General features: G+C 41.8%; 1 protein-coding gene and 1 non-coding gene across 3 annotated transcripts in view; both read right to left on the bottom strand.

Moving 5' to 3' along the window:
• Positions 1 to 19,730, bottom strand: part of MICOS10 (mitochondrial contact site and cristae organizing system subunit 10) — a 36,845-nt gene that overhangs the window by 13,814 nt on the left and 3,301 nt on the right. The window lies entirely within an intron of this gene.
• LOC137220289 (U6 spliceosomal RNA) lies at positions 2,327 to 2,435 on the bottom strand. The gene has a single exon (XR_010941598.1). It is a non-coding gene; the product is annotated as a U6 spliceosomal RNA (small nuclear RNA).

Raw genomic sequence — 19,730 nt, 5'->3', positions numbered from 1 at the left:
AAAGGTAAGCAGGACGGGTTAAAGCACAACTCTGACCAGGGATTAGGAATTTCTGAGGAGTGGGAGTGACCACACTTTATGATGATTCTTAGATAAGGGATGCTTAGGTAAAGATATAGTCATGGACAGAGATGCAGAGATGGAAAAGGGGGTCAAATATTTTAAAAATATACCAATGGTTTTGCAATTAAGGTAGTGTTGGTGCAAATGGTGACTATCCCAGACCAGCATTCACAAAAGTGTGGGAATGGCTTGTCTGAATTTCGGGGACCTCTGTGAGCAAGGAACTTTTTCCTTGCTGTTCAAATCTGGCTCTCAGGCTTCCCTGGTGGCGCCGTGGTTAAAAGTCCGCCTGCCAATGGAGGGGACACGGGTTCAAGCCCTGATCCGGGAAGATCCCACACGCCGCGAAACAACTAAGCCTGTGCGCCACAACTACTGAGCCTGCGCTCTAGAGCCCGTGCGCTACAACTAATGAGCCTGCGAGCCACAACTACTGAAGCCCACACACCAGGAGCCCGTGCTCCGCAACCAGAGAAGCTACCGCAATGAGAAGCCCACGCACTGCAACCAAGAGTAGCCCCCGCTCGCCGCAACTAGAGAAAGCCCACACACAGCAACGAAGACCCAGCACAGCCAAAATTAAATAAAATTTTTAAATTAATTAATTTAATTTAAATGTCTTCTTAAAAATCTAGCTCTCATAAGGTGCCCAAGACTATGAGGTTTAGGAAACAGCACCCAGCTGACTTTCTATTACAGTAGTATTCTACATTCTTTCTTTTTCTGTTTTTTAAAACGTATTTATTTATTTATTTATTTATGGCTGCATTGGGTCTTCATTGCTGTGCACGGGCTTTCTCTAGTTGCAGCGAGCAGGGGCTACTCTTCGTTGCAGTGAGCAGGCTTCTCATTGCGGTGGCTTCTCTTGTTGTGGAGCACAGGCTCTAAGCGCATGGGCTTCAGTAGTTGTGGCTCGCGGGCTCTAGAGCACAGGCTCAGTAGTTGTGGCTCACGGGCTTAGCTGCTCCGCGGCATGTGGGATCTTCCTGGACCAGGACTCGAACCCGTGTCCCCTGCATTGGCAGGCGGATTCTTAATCACTGTGCCACCAGGGAAGCCTACAGTCTTTCTTAAAGGCATAAGTACTCTACAAAGCCCCATAAATAAACCTCTCCAAATCCCTGGACTTGCATACATTAAGAAACCAAAAATTTAGTTTTCATACACTGAGTGAAGAAAAAACAAGTCTTCCAAAAGATAAGCTATGCACTGAAATAAAATGAACTTCAAGTTGCAATTGGAACAAGGGGAAAAAAGTAATTTTTTCAATGGTCACAGCCAATCTCTTCTGGGAAAACATAAGATTAGTAGCATTTATACTAATGTCAAGACAACATAAGATTAGAGCAGTAATATACTGTATTTTTGCTTCTAATCAGAGGGGGATATTATAAGCTCACATACAGGCTTACGCTGAAATGGTTAAAAAAAAAATTCCTACAACTCATGGACTTCAATGTAGTCATCTGAAATGATGCCAAGAAACTAGCAGCTTTCTTAGGACTACCCTCCTAGTAAAAAGTGAATTATGTTGCTCAAATCATTTGCTTCAGTTAATCATTTAAAATCTATCAAAAAGGAATTCTCGGGCTTCCCTGGTGGCGCAGTGGCTGAGAGTCCGCCTGCCGATGCAGGGGACACGGGTTTGTGCCCCGGTCCGGGAGGATCCCACATGCCGCGGAGCGGCTGGGCCTGTGAGCCATGGCCGCTGAGCCTGCGCGTCCGGAGCCTGTGCTCTGCAACGGGAGAGGCCACAACGGTGAGAGGCCCGCGCGTACCGCAAAAAAAAAACAAACAAAAAAGGAATTCTGAGTAGTTTATATGTGCAGGTTCTCACAAACAATCAGAAACATTTGTTTCTAACATTTATCAAAATAAAGTAGGTCTACAAATCCGTCAACAATTATGTCAGAGTGTTATAATAATTACAAATTATCCTAAGCATTCTAATGCAGGTTTAGGTTGGATAAAGAAAACGGAAGTAAAAGCAATGGATTTCAATTCCTCCCATATACACTGTTAACTATTAATCAAATTCTACCTGAAGAAATACACAATTGAAGCAACTTGGTCGTGGGTCTCTATTATGTTAAACAAGCACCTGGGCCACACTGCAATCTGCCCCCCCATCTGCCCTCTCTCCCAGACACATCTCACTTGTACCATTTTTCTAAATGGCTCCCCATCCTCCATTAATATTGACCATATTTTCATATCCCATATTCTTCCAAAATGTTATTCTAAGTGGTACCCCCCCCTTTTTTTAAATATGGAATGCTTCACGAATTTGTGTCATCCTTGCTCGGGGGCCATGCTAACCTTCGCTGTATCATTCCATTTTTTTTTAGTATATGTGCTGCAGAAGTGAGCACACCTCTTTATCCTTTATTTCTTGTTCTTATCATGCTTTCTAAAAAGCATTTCAGGGACTTCCCTGGTGGTCCAGTGGTTAAGAATCCGCCTTCCAATGCAGGGGACGCGGGTTCAATCCCTGCTCAGGGAACTAAGATCCCACATGCCGCAGGGCAACTAAGCTCACATGCCACAACTAGAGAGCCCACGTGCCGCAACTACAGAGCCCAAATGCTCTGGAGCCCATGCCACAAAACTAGAGAGAAGCCCTCGCACCGCAACGAAAGATCCCAAGTGTCCCAACTAAGACCCAATGCAGCCAAAAATAAATAAATAAATAAATCTAAAAATAAATAAATAAAAAGCATTTCAAATTCACTTTCTCCACTTCTTTTAAAAATGACAAGTTAAGGGCTTCCCTGGTGGCGCAGTGGTTGAGAGTCCGCCTGCCGATGCAGGGGACACGGGTTCGTGCCCCGGTCCGGGAAGATCCCACATGCCGCGGAGCGGCTGGGCCCGTGAGCCATGGCCGCTGAGCCTGCGCGTCCGGAGCCTGTGCTCCACAACGGGAGAGGCCAAAATAGTGAGAGGCCCGCGTACCGCAAAAAAAAAAAAAAAAAAAAGAGAAGTTAAATTGTTAATAATCATTATCTAGATTCCAAATGGACTTCCACTTTAAGTAATACAGTTCTTTTTTTTTTTACAAGTATGTATTTAGTCAAAAAAAAAAAGACCTAAAAATTATAAGCTATGCTTTCTTTAAAGTCATTCTAGGGAACTCCCTGGTGGTCCAGTGGTTAGGACTCCACGATTTCACTGCTGAGGGAGCGGGTTCAATCTCTGGTCAGGGAACTAGGATCCCAGAAGCCATGCGGTGTGGCCAAATTAAAAAAAAAGTCATTCTAATTATCCTGTTTGTGCCTTTTTCTTTTTTTTTCCACTTCATTTCCCATTATGTTTCTGCTGAAAGAGTCTGTGTGTACAGATGTACTATATGTATGAATATTCGACCCTGTGTTGGGTGAGTGTAGTCTGGCAGGGCTGTGGCAGGGGAGTCATAAAGAATGAGAAGTCTAGGGAAGTTACATTTGTCATGGGCAGGATTTCTCAACCTTGACTGCTGACATTTGGGGCTGGTACTCCTTTGTCGTGGGTGCTGTTGTTTTAGCGGCATCCCTGTCCACGACCCACCAGATGTCAGTACCCCCCACTCCCCCATCCCCCAGTATGGCAACCATACATGGCACCAAACACTGCCAAATGTCCCTGGGGTGAGGGGGTACTTCACCCCCAGTCTAGGGGTTTACAGCTTATAAAATACTTTCACAACCATTAGGTTATTATCTAATCCTGGGCTTCAACAAAACCATGTAGAGATTAGCATCCCAAATTTACAGAAGAGGAAACTGAGGCTCAAAGAAGCCAAAGACTGTCCCAAGCTCACTCGGCTCAAGGCCCACCCTTTCTTTTTTGGCTGCACCGTGCAAAATGGTACACGACCAGGGATTGAGCCCGGGCCACAGCAGTGAAAGCACCGAGTCCCAACCACTAGACCACCAGGGAATTCCCAAGGCCGACTCTTCTTTCAATGTCCCACACACCGGTTTTCCAGCTGAAGGAGGTTAACACTGCAGGCCCTCAGTTTCCTCACCCTTACAGTGAGAGGCTGGACACAATTCCGTTCCTTCTTCCTCTTCTTTCTTTCAAAGCAGAAAGCCTTTCTTCCAGAGAAATCTTCTTTGAAAGCCCGGTACATTCAAAAGATAAAACTAAGCTGCTATTTGAGGAGTCCAAGTAGCAACCAGGCCCTACCCTCCTGAACCCTGTACTTGTCCCCAGATGGGCCCCACAAACTCTAGGGCTCTATAGACCACATTTTGAAAACATGATAAACTCCCCTGTTTGTTGTAACATATAAGTTATATGATTCTAGATAGCCATTTCTCAGTTAGAAATGGTCTCTAGCTGAAATAGGAAGCAAACACATTCAATAGAAATGTTATCTTAAACAGAGATCCAAACTACATTACTGACTGGTCAGTGGTAGGAGAATGAAGAGTGTGTGTGTGTGTGTGTGTGTGTGTGTGCCCCAAGTGTGTGGGACCCCAGTGACTGGGTAAATCCAGGAGGAGTTGTAAAGCAGCAGTCTCGTGGACAAATCTATCCAATATCCAGAACAGAAAGAAACAGGTTCCAAACAACGTTACTGACTGGTCAGTGGTAGGAGAATGAAGAGTGTGTGTGTGTGTGTGTGTGTGTGTGTGCCCCAAGTGTGTGGGACCCCAGTGACTGGGTAAATCCAGGAGGAGTTGTAAAGCAGCAGTCTCGTGGACAAATCTATCCAATATCCAGAACAGAAAGAAACAGGTTCCAAACAAATCACTCTGTATGAACAGACCCTGGGAAACACATCTCAAATTCTCCAGACATCATTTTTCCAATCTGTTAAATGAAAGGGTTGAAATCACTGTTTTCAGTTTTTTTCCCCCCAAAGCATTCAAATTATTTTTCCAAATAAAATCGTATGCAGAAAACATATAAATACAACAGATCAAAGTAGAGTTGCTCTGTTTGGGCAGGGGGAGGTGACTGGGCTGAAAGCCTGACTAGAAATCCACTTGCTCAGCCTTCCCTTTCTGCTCTGTACCTAGCCCCCCTCCACCAGTGGCAACCACTAGGGTACTTTGGAAGACATTTAAAAACCACTAGACCAAATGAATCCCTAAGGTTCCTTCCAGCTCTAATAATCTATCATTCTGTAAGTCTATGTATTCATGGAAGTTATTCAACTGGGGCCAAACAAGGAAAGCAACAATGGGACATCACGTCCACACCAAGAGCAAATCCCATTAACTTGTCAATCAATGAGAAACTTCATTTATAGGTACCAGTGTAATTTCAAAGTTAGTGAAAAGCTTATTTAAACTAACCTATTAAATAACAAAACTAGAGTTAACATATTTACTTAAAGATTATTCATAGTCCTCAACTGTAGGAACCAAATGAACTCTAAATAATTTTTTGAACAGAAATTGTTCTCACGTTTATTTCCTTACATCATAAAAAGCGCAAAGTTAATGATCCTCCCCACCAAGCATCATTATCATTCCAAGAAGTAATTTGGATAAAGTTTATTGTTTATCATTCCATTTATATAAGTAGGATCGTTTATCACACATGATGTTCTAAAATTTGCTTTTCTCACTTTATGATTATCAAGGACACCTTTCAAGGACATATATATAAGACTTTTTGTGAACATGTTTTCATTTCTCCTGAGTAAATAAATACCCAGGAGTAGAATGAATAGATGGTATGTTTAACTTTATAAGAAACTGCCAGTTTTACAAAATGATTGTGCCATTATACTTTCCCAACAACAGTGTACAAGAATTCCAGTTGCTCCACATCCTAGAAAACCTTTAATGTTGTCAGTCTTTTAAACTATTTTAATGGGTGTATAGGGGTATCTCATGATTTTAATTTGCATTTCCCCAACACCCATTGATGTTAACATCTTTTCATGTTCTTATTTGCCATTAGTATAACTTCTTTTGCAAAGAATCTTTTCAAACATTTTACCAATTTTCTTAGACGGATTGTCTTCTTATGATGAAATTTTAAAATTCTTTATTCTGGAAACAAGTCCTTTATCAGATATATGTATTGCAAATATTCTCTCCCATTCTGTGGCTTGCCTTTTTTTGTTCTCTTAATGGTGTCTTTCAAAGAGCAAGTTTTAAATTTTGATCAAATCCAGCATATCAATTTTTTTCTTTGTGATTTTGCTTTCTGTGACCTAAGAAATCTTTTTTCTTTAAGGAATCTTTTTGAACTCAAGGTCACAAAGATTTTTCTCCTATGCTTTCTTTTAGAAATATTTAGTTTTAGCTTTTACATGTCTGTGATTCTTCAAGTTAATTCTTATGTATGATATGTATTTTTATATATGATAATGAGGTTCATTTTTTTTCTCTCTATGGATACCCAGTTATTCTAGCACAATTTCTTGAAAAGATTTTCCTTTCCCCATTAAACTGCTTTGGCATCTTTGTCAAAAATGAATTGACAATATATTTATGGGTCTATTTCTAGACACTAGCCAATCTCACCAATTTATACGTGTATCCCTTCTCCAACACCACACTGTCTTGTTTACTGAAGCTTTACAGTAAGTCTTGAAATCAGGTAATGTTAGTCTTCCAACTTTGTTTTTCTTTTAAAAAATTGCTTTGGGGACTTCCCTGGCAGTTCAGTGGTTAAGACGCTGCGCTTCCACTGCAGGGGGCAAGGATTCGATCCCTGGTTCGGGAACTAAGATCCCGCATGCCTCAGGGCACAGCCAAAAAAAAAAAAAATCACTTTGTTCTGGATTGTTTACATTTTCATGTGGATTTTTAAATGAACTTCTCAATTTCTACAAGTATCTTTGAGCATTATTTTTCTTGCTGAAAAAGAGATAATATAAACTTCCTCACTGAATTGCTAGTAGAGTAAAAAAGGGATAATATATTACTGTGCCAAATACGGTGGCACATAACAGGTATTCAATTAATGTTAACTTCCTCTCTCTTTCCCTCTCTTGGCCTTTAAATAAACAGGATCCAATCTAGCAATGCCCTAACATTTCACTAGTGGGTCAATGGCCATGGTAAAAAATTACCACACCAAATGACTTTTATAAGTAAATATTTGTATTTTCCCTTGGATTCAACACTGAAGTGCACTTGCCAGAAAAAGTAATTCAGCATATTTACTAATAAACTGTTTCAGGCCACATTTTAGGAAAGCATAAAACCACAGCCAAAACAAAAATTTAAATATGTTTTCAAGTTCCATATAGTGCCTAATTACATTATTCTACAATACTAACAGAAAATTCTCCTCTAGGAAGATCACAATGTTCCATTATTCATATTGCTGCCGCAAATGGAGAAAGGATTTCTGCTCCCAAACACGGTTTATAAATACACATACCAAACAAAATACGGCTACTAATTCAACAACTAACACGCACGAATTTGAAACCCAAACCTATAAACAACCAAAACCCTTTGAAGTATTTTAGTTTAGCCTAATTGATATCACTCCATGAAATGGAGAGGTATCAGTTTGCAAACACAGGCTACCAAAAGGCACTTTTTGGTGAGCCACCAATACTTTGTGGTAACCCACATTTATCAGATGAACTGATACTTAAAGAAAAACAGTAATTTGCTTTCTTTTTCCATGGCTATTCAATGGCCTCTTTCAGTATAGTATTGTTTTTTGAATTTTTGAATTTTACTTTATTTCTTTTTTATACAGCAGGTTCTTACTAGTTATCTATTTTATACATATTAGTGTATACATGTCAATCCCAACCTCCCAATTCATACCACCACAACCCCGCCACTTTCCCCACGTGGTGTCCATACGTTTGTTCTCTACATCTGTGTCTGTTTCTGCCCTGCAAACCGGTTCATCTGTACCATTTTTCTAGGTTCCACATATGTGTGTTAATATACGATATTTGTTTTTCTCTTTCTGACTTACTTCACTCTGTATGACAGTCTCTAGATCCATCCACGCCTCTACTAATGACCCAATTTCATTCCTTTTTATGGTTGAGTAATATTCCACTGTATATATGTACCACATCTTTATCCATTAGTCTGTCAATGGGCATTTAGGTTGCTTCCATGACCTGACTATTGTAAATAGTGCTGCAGTGAACATTGGGGTGCATGTGTCTTTTTGTTTTCTTATTTTTGGCTGCATTGGGTCTTCATTGCTGTGCGCGGGCTTTCTCTAGTTGCAGTGAGCAGGGGCTACTCTTAGTTGCGGTGCACGGGCTTCTCATTGCAGTGGTTTCTCTTGTTGTGGAGCACGGGCTCTAGGTGCACGGGCTTCAGTAGTTGTGGCACGTGGGCTCAGTAGTTGTGGCTCACAGGCTCCAGAGCGCAGGCTCAGTAGTCGTGGTGCACGGGTTTAGCTGTTCCGTGGCATGTGGGATCTTCCCAGACCAGGGGTCGAACCTATGTCCCCTGCATTGGCAGGCGGATTCTTAATCACCGCGCCACCATGGAAGTCCCGCATGTGTCCTTTTGAATTATGGTTTTCTCTGGGTATATGCCCAGTAGTGGGATTGATGGGTCATATGGTAATTCTAGTTTTAGTTTTTTAAGGAACCTCCGTAGTGGCTGTATCAATTTACATTCCCACAAACAGTACAAGAGGATTCCCTTTTCTCCACACCCTCTCCAGCATTTGTTGTTTGTAGACTTTCTGATGATGATCATTCTAACTGGTGTGAGGTGATACCTCACTGTAGTTTTTATTTGCATTTCTTTAATAATTAGTGATGTTGAGCAGTTGTGCAGCTTTTCACGTGCTTCTTGGCCATCTATATGTCTTCTTTGAGAAATGTCTATTTAGGTCTTCTGCCCATTTTTTGATTGGGTTGTTTGTTTTTTAATATTGAGCTGCTTGAGCTGTTTATATATTTTGGAGATTAATCCTTTGTCCGTTGATTGGTTTGCAAATATCTTCTCCCATTCTGAGGGTTGCCTTTTTGTCTTGCTTGTAGTTTCCTTTGCTTTGCAAAAGTTTTTAAGTTTCATTAGGTCCCATTTGTGTTTATTTTTATTTCCATTTCTCTAGGAGGTGGGTCAAAAAGATCTTGCTGTGATTTATGTCAAAGAGTGTTCCTCCTATGTTTTTCTCTAAGTGTTTTATAGTGTCCTGTCTTACATTTAGGTCTCTAATCCATTTTGAGTTTATTTTTGTGTATGGTGTTAGAGAGTGTTCTAATTTCATTCTTTAACATGTAGCTGTCCAGTTTTCCCAGCACCACTTATTGAAGAGACTGTCTTTTCTCCATTGTATATCCTCGCCTCCTTTGTTATAGATTAGTTGACCAGTATAGTATTTTTTTAACATTAAAATGGTCTTAAACAATCAATTTAACTACACGCAATTGATTAGCGGATGAATACACAAAACCTGCTGGTTAATTCTAAGGTAGGTCAGCTGCTAAATCATTTACTGTCCTACTTTCTTAGCAAGGAAGGCACAAGGCCAAACCCTTTCTTTTCATGAAGATGAATGTATGGCAAAGCATTAACTTTCATCTCTGTTGACAGAGCTGCATATAACCAGTGACAAATCTCAAGACATATCAGAAATTAATAAACTGCAAAATGTTACTTGGGCTCCCCTCCTGCCTCTCCTACCTGTCAACCGCAATTCCACTCTCCATTTATGTAGGTTTGACATCACCCTGACAACTCCTGCTCATGAGCCTGCATTTCAAGTTCTGTAAACATTACTGCTGTACTGTCACCATTACATCCGTCTCCATTCCACTCCTTCTGCCCCCAACTTAGTTCTGGGTTCCTCTAACTTGATCATTTCACTTATGACATGACTTTGCAATAATATACTAATACATCCCTTGCCCTTATTCTGGGCCTTTCCAATTCATTCCCATAATACTTCAGGGATCTTTCTGAAATCAGACATTCAACCACGTCACTCTTCAGCTTAACACTTAATGGTTTTCCTCAATGCTACACCAAGAACCATACAATCCAGTAATCCCACTCCCAGGAACATACCCAAGAGAAATGAAAACATATGTCCGTGTAAAAACTGGTATACTTGGTCACAGCAGCATTATTCGTAATAGCGAAAAAGCGTAAACAACCTAAATGTCCAGCAACGTGCGATAAATTGTGATAAATGGATAAACAAAATGTGGTCTATCCATACCATAGAATATTATTGGCTACCAGATGTCAATACTATCCAAAGCGATCTACAGATTCGATGCAATCCCTATCAAAATCCTATATTTTCTGCAGAAATAGAAAACACATCTTAAAATTCATATGGAATCTCAAGGGACCCTGAATAGCCAAAATAATCTTGAAAAAGAACAAACCAAGAGACACATTTCCTGATTTCAAAACTTACTACAAAGCTACAGTTATCAAAACAATGTAGTACTGGGAATTCCCTGGTGGTCCAGTGGTTAGAACTCAGAGCTTTCACTGCCGTGGGTCCGGGTTCAACCCCTGGTCAAGGAACTAAGATCTCTCAAACCACACGGCACGGTCAAAAAAAAAAAACAGTGTAGTACTGGCATAAAGACAGACAGATAGACCAATGGAATAGACAGCCCTGAAATAAACCCTTGCACATATGGTCAAATGGTTTTTGACAAGGGTGCCAAGACCATTCAGTGGGGAAGGGCCTGTCTTTTCAACAAATGGTTCTGGGAAAACTGGATATCCACATGCAAAACAAATGAAATCAGACTCTCCTTATCTGGCACCATATACAAAAATTAACTGAATAGGGCTTCCCTGGTGGCGCAGTGGTTGAGGGTCCGCCTGCCGATGTAGGAGACGCGGGTTCGTGCCCTGGTCCAGGAGGGTCCCGCATGCCGTGGAGCGGCTGGGCCCGTGAGCCATGGCCGCTGAGCCTGCGCTACCGGAGCCCCGTTCTCCACAACGGGAGAGGCCACAACAGTGAGAGGCCCGCGTACCGCAAAAAAAAAAAAAAAAAATTAACTGAACACAGCTCAAAAACCTGTAAGACTATAAGACTCTAAGAGGAAACACAGGGCAAAAACATCACCACATTGGATTTGGCAATGATTTCTTGGATATGAAATCATACAAATATATATATCGGTCTCTGCCTCCAGTTCCTGGCAGAGAGCTCTTAAATCCCTTAGAACTTCCTGGGTGATAGGCGTGTCTTTTACTCTAATGAGGCGACTCTTGATGGGCTCCTGCATAGCTTCAGGATGAGGGCTGATCACCGGAAAGACCAAGTCACGCTTGGAATTTTCAGCCTCATCCCCCATCCTCCAAGAAGGGGAGAGGGGCTGGAGATTGAGTTAATGATTAATCGTGTCTTCATGATGAAGCTTCCAAAAAATCCCAAAAGTATGGGGTTCTGAGAGCTTCCAGGATGATGAACACATCTACATGCCAGGAGGGCTACATGCCAGGAGGGAGGTGCACCCCACCTCCACAGAAACAGAAGCTCCTGCGCTTGGGACCCTTCAGGCCCTCACCAAATGTATCTCTTCATCTGGCTGTTCATTCATATTCTTTAGTAGCCTTGGTAATAAACTGGTAATCTACTAAATAAACTGCTTTCCTGAGCTCTGTGAGCCATTCTAACAAATTATTGAACCCTAAGAGGAAATCATGGGAACCTCTGATTCATAGCTAGTTAGTCAGAAGCATAGGTAACAATCTGGACTTCTGATTGGCATCTGAAGTGAGAGTCTTAGGGGACTAAGCCCTTAACTCATAGGGTCTGTGCTATCCTGTTATTGTCAGAATTGAATTGTGTAATGGAGCACCCAGCTGGTGTCAGAGAATATCTTGGTGTGGAAAACCAACACATCTGCCATCAGAAGTACTGTCACTATGAGAGTAGATGAGAAACAAGATTTTTGCTGCTCAGACACCAAAAGCACAGTCAACAAAAGAAAAAATTGACAAACTGGACTTCATAAAAATTTTTTAATTTTGTACACCAAAAGATAATACCAGCAGAGCAAAAAGGTATCCCACATACATGGGAGAAAATATTTGCAAATCACAGATCCGATAAAGGATTAATATCAAGAATATATAGACATGGGACTTCCCTTGCGGCACAGTGGTTAAGAGTCCGCCTGCCAATTCAGGGGACACGGGTTCAAGCCCTGGTCCGGGAAGATCCCACATGCCGCAGAGCAACTAAGCCCATGTGCCACAACTACTGAGCCTGTGCTCTAGAGCCGGAGAGCCACAACTACTGAGCCCGCGTGCTGCAACTACCGAAACCTGCGCGCCTAGAAGCCTGTGACCGCAACAAGAGAAGCTACTGCAATGAGAAGCCCACGCACCGCAACGAAGAGTAGCCCCCGCTCGCCACAACTAGAGAAAGCCCATGCGCAGCAACAAAGACCCAACGCAACCAAAAATAAATAAATATTTTAAAAAAGAATATAAAGAGAAATCCTAAATGCAACAACAACAAAAATAATTCAAAGACGGACAAAGGGGGCTTCCCTGGTGGCACAGCGGCTAAGAATCTGCCTGCCACTGCAGGGGACACGGGTTCGAATGCTGGTCCAGGAAGAGCCCACATGCCGCGGAGCAACTAAGCCCGTGAGCCACAACTACTGAGCCTGCGTGCCACAACTACTGAAGCCCGCACGCCTAGAGACCATGCTCCACAACAAGAGAAGCCACCACAGTGAGAAGCACGCGCACCCCAAAGAAGAGTAGCCCCCGCTCGCCACAACTAGAGGAAGCCCGCGCGCAACAAAGACCCAACGCAGCCAAAAATAAATGATAAAAAAAAAAATGGACAAAGGACTTGAACTGACATTTCTCCAAAGAAGATATACAAATGGCCAATAAGTATATGAAAAGATGCGTGAACATCACTAATTATTAAAGAAATGCAAATCAAAGTTACAATGAGATACTACCTTACATTGATTAGGATGGCTACTATTAAAAAAATTTTTTTAAAAGAAAAGAACAAATGTTGGTGAGGATGTGAAGAAACTGCGACTCTTGGGCAGTATAAGTAAGAATGTAAAATGGTACAGCCACAACGGGCTTCCCTGGTGGCACAGGGGTTAAGAATCTGCCTGCCAATGCAGGGGACATGGGTTCGAGCCCTGGTCCGGGAAGATCCCACATGCCGCAGAGCAACTAAGCCTGTGTGCCACAACTACTGAGCCTGCACTGTAGAACCTGCGAGCCACAACTACTGACCCCGCAAGCCACAACTACTGAAGCCCACAGGCCTAGAGCCCATGCTCCACAACAAGAGAAGCCACTGCAATGAGAAGCCCGCGCACCGCAACAAAGAGTAGCCTCCACCAGCCGCAACTAGAGAAAGCCCGTGCTCAGCAAGGAAGACCCAACACAGCCTAAATAAAAAAATAAATAGAGTAAACCCTGAAGACTTTATACAAAGTGAAATAAGCCAATCTCAAAAAGACAAATACTGTATGATTCTACTTACATGAGGTACTTAAGAGTAGTCAATTCCTTAAAAAACTACAAATAGAACTACCATATGACCCAGCAATCCCACTACTGGGCATATACCCTGAGAAAACCAAAATTCAAAAAGAGTCATGTACCAAAATGTTCATTGCAGCTCTATTTACAATAGCCCGGAGATGGAAACAACCTAAGTGCCCATCATCGGATGAATGGATAAAGAAGATGTGGCACATATATACAATGGAATATTACTCAGCCATAAAAAGAAACGAAATTGAGCTATTTGTAATGAGGTGGATAGACCTAGAGTCTGTCATACAGAGTGAAGTAAGTCAGAAAGAAAAAGACAAATACCGTATGCTAACACATATATATGGAATTTAAGGAAAAAAAAATGTCATGAAGAACCTAGGGGTAAGGCAGGAATAAAGACGCAGACCTCCTAGAGAATGGACTTGAGGTTATGGGGAGGGGGAAGGGTGAGCTGTGACAGGGCGAGGGAGAGTCATGGGCATATACACACTAACAAACGTAGTAGGGTAGATAGCTAGTGGGAAGCAGCCGCATGGCACAGGGATATTGGCTCGGTGCTTTGTGACAGCCTGGAGGGGTGGGATAGGGAGGGTGGGAGGGAGGGAGACGCAAGAGGGAAGACATATGGGAACATATGTTTATGTATGACTGATTCACTTTGTTATAAAGCAGAAACTAACACACCATTGTAAAGCAATTATACCCCAATAAAGATGTTAAAAAAAAAAAAAAAAGAGTAGTCAAAATCACAGAGGCAGAAAGTAGAGTGGTGGTTGTCAGGGGCTGGGAGGTATGGGCAGGAGTAGAGAGTTATTAACTGGGTACAGAGTTTCAGTTTTACAAGATGAAGAGTTATGGAGATAGACGATGGTAATGAGTGTACAGCACTGTGAACATATTTAATACTACTTAGTGGTACACCTAAAGACGGTTAAGATGGTCAATTTAAAAATGTTTTAATTTAAATTAAAATTTTAAAAATTTTATTGAAATATAGTTGATTTACAATGTGTTAGTTTTGGGTATACAGCAAAGTGATTCAGTTTTATATATGTATATGTGTGTGTGTATATATATATATATATATAACTTTTTCAGGTTCTTTTCCATTATAGACTATTACAAGATATTGAATATATTTCCCAGTGCTATACAGTAGGTCCTTGTTGTTCATCTATTTTATATATAGTAGTGTCTATATGTTAATCTCAAACTCCTAATTTATCCCCCCCATAAAACAGTAAATTTTGTTATTTGTATTTTATCACAATTTAAAAAAAAATATTGAGGGAAAATACCCCTCAAGACTATGAGGATTAAATGAGATAATGTAACATGCTTAGCACAGTGTCTGGCACATAATAAGTGCTCAATAAATGGTAGCCATTATCATCACTCCCTGAAGGAGCCAAAGTCTCTCTCTCCTCTGGGATGATGCCTGGACAGTTTCTGAGACCTGAAATGCAGACCTCCACCGGTCCACCTACTAAACACCTAAGATGGAATTCTCTAAGATGGAATTCCAAAGTCTCCACCTCCTTTTCACATTCCTCAAGAAGGTAAGCCCCTCAAGGGTAGGCCCAGTGCCTATTCATCTGTCCACCCCTCCCCCGAAATTTCCACAATGCCTGGTATTAAATTGCTTAGAGAAGTATACATTAATTATTACTACTATGTATATAAAACTGGAATACCAATTGTCGGACTTCCACACCACCCACAATACCCATGATAGGAGCAAATGTGTTATTTTAACTTATGATTGCTATCCTTCATTCACATGCCTGCAGTTAGTATTTACCAAGTACAGGTAATGTACTAACCACTGTACAGAGATTATCTCATTTTATCATCACTTGTAAACAACTACCATTTTATAGTTGAGGAAACTGAGGCACAGAGAGGTAATTATTGGTACATTTATTTCTAATGCAAAAAATCAGGCAAAAGAAAAGGAAAGGCATGTGAATGCTACCACAGTCCATTAAATGGAATACATTCTAGTGGCTGCTTATAAATGTCCATGGCTTGCAGTTTTCCTTATGCTTAATACACCTGGCTTGCAAGGACAGCCTTTTTCAGGAAAGTATCATGGCATTGGTCAACCCCTCTCCCAACCATGACATCTCTTTCTCCTCTTTTAGATTTTCTGGCCAATACATGTATTATTAAGACTAGATATTCCTGGGACTTCCCTGGTGGCGCAGTGGTTAAGAATCCACCTGCCAATGCAGGGGACATGGGTTCGAGCCCTGGTCCGGGAAGATCCCACATGCCGCGGAACAAGTAAGCCCGTGTGCCATAACTACTGAGCCTGCGCTCTAGAGCCCACAAGCCACAAATACTGAGCCCGCCTGCTGCAACTACTGAAGCCCGTGCACCTAGAGCCCATGCTCTGCAACAAGAGAAGCCACCGCAATGAGAATCCCATGCACCACAACGAAGAGTAGCCCCCACTCGCCGCAACTAAAGCCCCCGCACATCAACTAAGACCCAACACAGACAAAAATAAATTAATTAAAATTTAAAAAAAAAAGACTAGATATTCCTTACTCTGGTCTCAAAGTGGGAGTGAAATGTGGGGGAGAAGGGACATAGCCAATTTCACAGTTTTTTCACATTAAGGATTCCCAAGGCCTCCAAATGAATCCACAAAGTACTGGAACGAGATTCTCCTCAAAGCTTCCTCCAGCAAATCTGGGGCCATAGCTTCTGCCACACAGACATCAACTTGGTCATGAGGTCACAGCCTGCCAGCACAGGCCTTCTGCATTCGAGAGTGAGTTGTAACAGCACTCTAAGGGCAATGACAGGGCTTCCGTGGTGGCGCAGTGGTTGAGGGTCCGCCTGCCGATGCAGGGGACACGGGTTCGTGCCCCGGTCTGGGAGGATCCCACATGCCGCGGAGCGGCTGGGCCCGTGAGCCATGGCTGCTGGGCCTGCGTATCCGGAGCCTGTGCTCCGCAACGGGAGAGGCCGCAGCGGTGAGAGGCCTGCGTACCGCAAAAAAAAACCAAAAAAAAAACAAAACTAAGGGCAATGACAATGCTTCTATGACCTACACTCGCAGGGCTTAGATATTCTCAAATTGCAGGGAAGGACCTCCATAAGTCTCATAAACTCTGATTTTCTCGTCTCTTAGGATCTTATTTTCCCTGGGAAACAGAAAATAGATAAAACCTCCCATCCAGTCTGAGTGACAAGCAAAGGTGAGCGCATCAGCTCTGTCCCAGAACTATTAAGACTCCTGTGTTAGCACAATACTATGCCTCCTATTCTCATTAGCAAGAATGTGTGTCTTATTCATGTGGGTACACACAAGACTAACTACTCAGTATGTACAAGGAAAATATCAATAAATGGCACAGCCCTTGAGCAGAGTGGGAAAGAAAACCAGAGCATTAAATAAATCTGATAAAACAAAAATAAATTCATAAAATTAGCAAAAGCCATTAATGACGCATTCACATAAACTAATGGAACATGCTATTCATAAAACGTAATAGTCTTCACTCCTTTTTAATCTCCTGCAATAAGGCTTTGGCAGCACCACTTAAACCAACATCATGCTCTACTTGTTTAAATAAAAAAGTGCTCTCTGGCTTATGTTTCTTGGTTGACTACTCCCAAATATTTCTAATACTACTTTATTATTAAGATTACTGACAATAATTTACATGCCCAGATGAAATCAAAAGTTGGTAAAAGTTCCAAGAGTACAAGGACACATGATCAAAGTGTGAACTGGCAGAAATTCACATGAAATGTACCCTACTTGGACTTTTAAAATTTAAATGCTAATTCATTCAGTTAATAAAGACACTGAGTAGCAGATACAGGCTGAGCAGAGAGTCTACAGAATTCTCAGCAACACATATCATTCATTTAACAATAGTTACTGTATGCCTCCTCTATCCCAGGGGCTGGGGGTCAACAGTGAACAGAACAGTCTCTGGTTCTCACGAAGTTTACATTCTAGGGAGGAGGGACAATCAAGTAAAGAAACAAATTGCAAATTCCAGATGGTGATAAGAGCTATTAAGAAAAATGAGTGGGGCTTCCCTGGTGGCACAGTGGTTCAAAATCTGCCTGCCATCTACCCTGAGAAAACCATAATTCAAAAAGAGTCATGAAAAAAAAAAAAGAGTCATGTACCACAATGTTCATTGCAGCACTATTTACAATAGCCAGGACATGGAAGCAACCTAAGTGTCCACTGACAGGTGAATGATAGAGATGTGGCACATATATACAATGGAATATTACTCAGCCATAAAAAGAAACAAAATTGAGTTATTTGTAGTGAGGTGAATGGACCTAGAGACCGTCACACAGAGTGAAGTGAGTCAGAAAGAGAAAAACAAATACCATATGTTAACACATATATATGGAATCTAAAAAAAAAAAATGGTTCTAAGAACCTAGGGTCAGGATAGGAATAAAGATGCAGATGTAGAGAATGGACTTGAGGACACAGGGAGGGGGAAGGGTAAGCTGGGACGAAGTGGGAGAGTGGCATGGACATATATACACTACCAAATGTAAAATAGACAGCTAGTGGGAAGCAGCCGCATAGCACAGGGAGATGAGCTCGGTGCTCTGTGACCACCTAGAGGGGTGGGATAAGGAGGGTGGGAGGGAGATGCAAGAGGGAGGAGATATGGAGATATATGTATATGTATAGCTGATTCACTTGGTGATACAGCAGGAACTAACACACCACTGTAAAGGAATTATACTCCAATAAAGGTGTTAAAAACAAAAAAAAACAAAAAAAAACGCCTGCCAGTGCAGGGGACACAGGTTCGAGCCCTGGTCCGGGAAGGTCCCACATACCACAGAGCAACTAAGCCCATACACCACAACTACTGAGCCTGCGCTCTAGAGGCTGTGAGCCACAACTACTGAGCCCGCGTGCCACAACTACTGAAGCCCGCATGCCTAGAGCCTGTGCTCCGCAACAAGAGAAGCCACCACAACAAGAAGCCCAGGCACAGCAACAAAGAGTAGCCCCCGCTCGCTGCAACTAGAGAAAGACGACGCACAGCAAAGAAGACCCAACACAGCCAGAAATAAAATAAAATAAAATAATTTTTAAAAAAAGCTTTAAAAGAATTTAGTGATGTGATGGAGAATAAATAGGACACCTAGGAACTTCGTAAATGCTAACAATGTTATTATTATTTTTTAAAGACATTAGTCTCAAACCTTATGGATGAACTAGGGAGAAAGGAAAAATCTGAGGGGAAGAAAGGAAAAGAAAGGAACAAGAAGTGAAAGAAGAGAGAAACATTTTTAACAAACAATGGCCTATTGTGCCTATTACAGGGAGGCATGTGTTTTGTTTTGTTTCTTTGAGTCAGTGAGCTCTATACACCAGGTCAAACCATATTAGAAATCTTCTATCCCACATACTCCTATTACACACAAATAAATAGATATTTTTAAACCAGAATATGGGAGAAATAGAACTGCTTTCCCTATGATAGGAAAGGGGGGGTGGTATTTATAAATAAATGTAGCTCTTCCTATAGGACAAAATCATATGAGAACATTACTCAAGCTTCAGAGTAAATCCCTGAAGTACAATTTTTAAAACAACTTGTGTCTAAAGTACATGCTTATGAGGGCTCTTTAACTCAGCTGTACAATATCTAGGCTAAACATGAGCGATTAAAATAGTCATTTTTCAGCAAATCGGTGGGAAAAGAATGAAAACACTTAATTATAAGGTGCCAAACAGAGAAGTGCTCACCAGGGGAGCTGTCCATTCACCTTGACCTCCCTTCAGTCTCTCTGAAGCCAGAGAATATGAAATTATCAATATGCAGCTGAAAGCTTGCCTTGGCCCTTCTTCCCTGCCTACATCTTCTACAAAACCTCTATCTTATTATGGCAGGCTGCCGTTCCTGAGTCTCCATCTCCATTTTGAAGTACTAGAAAAGCAAGCAGCCAAAGAAGCTTGCTTCTAAAGAGTTCTATAACCTCTATAACTTCTAAAGAGTTCTATAACTTCTAAAGAGTTCTATAACTTCTAAAGAGTTCTATAACCTCACTGCCTATAGGAATAGGAACTAACACACTCACTAGAGAAGACTGTTCATTCCAGGGACTTCCCTGGTGATCCAGTGGTTTAGAATCTGCCTTCCAATGCAAGGGATGCAGGTTCAATCCCTGGTCGGGTAACTAAGATCCCACATGCCACGGGGCAACTAAGCCCGCAGACTCTAGACCCCATGCGCCACAACTAGAGAGAAGCCCGCGTGCTAC

The sequence above is a fragment of the Pseudorca crassidens genome, chromosome 2 (assembly GCF_039906515.1).
Source record: "Pseudorca crassidens isolate mPseCra1 chromosome 2, mPseCra1.hap1, whole genome shotgun sequence".
Lineage (NCBI taxonomy): Eukaryota > Metazoa > Chordata > Mammalia > Artiodactyla > Delphinidae > Pseudorca > Pseudorca crassidens.
Note: the sequence above shows the minus strand (reverse complement) of the source record. Positions and strands in the feature narration are given on the sequence as shown.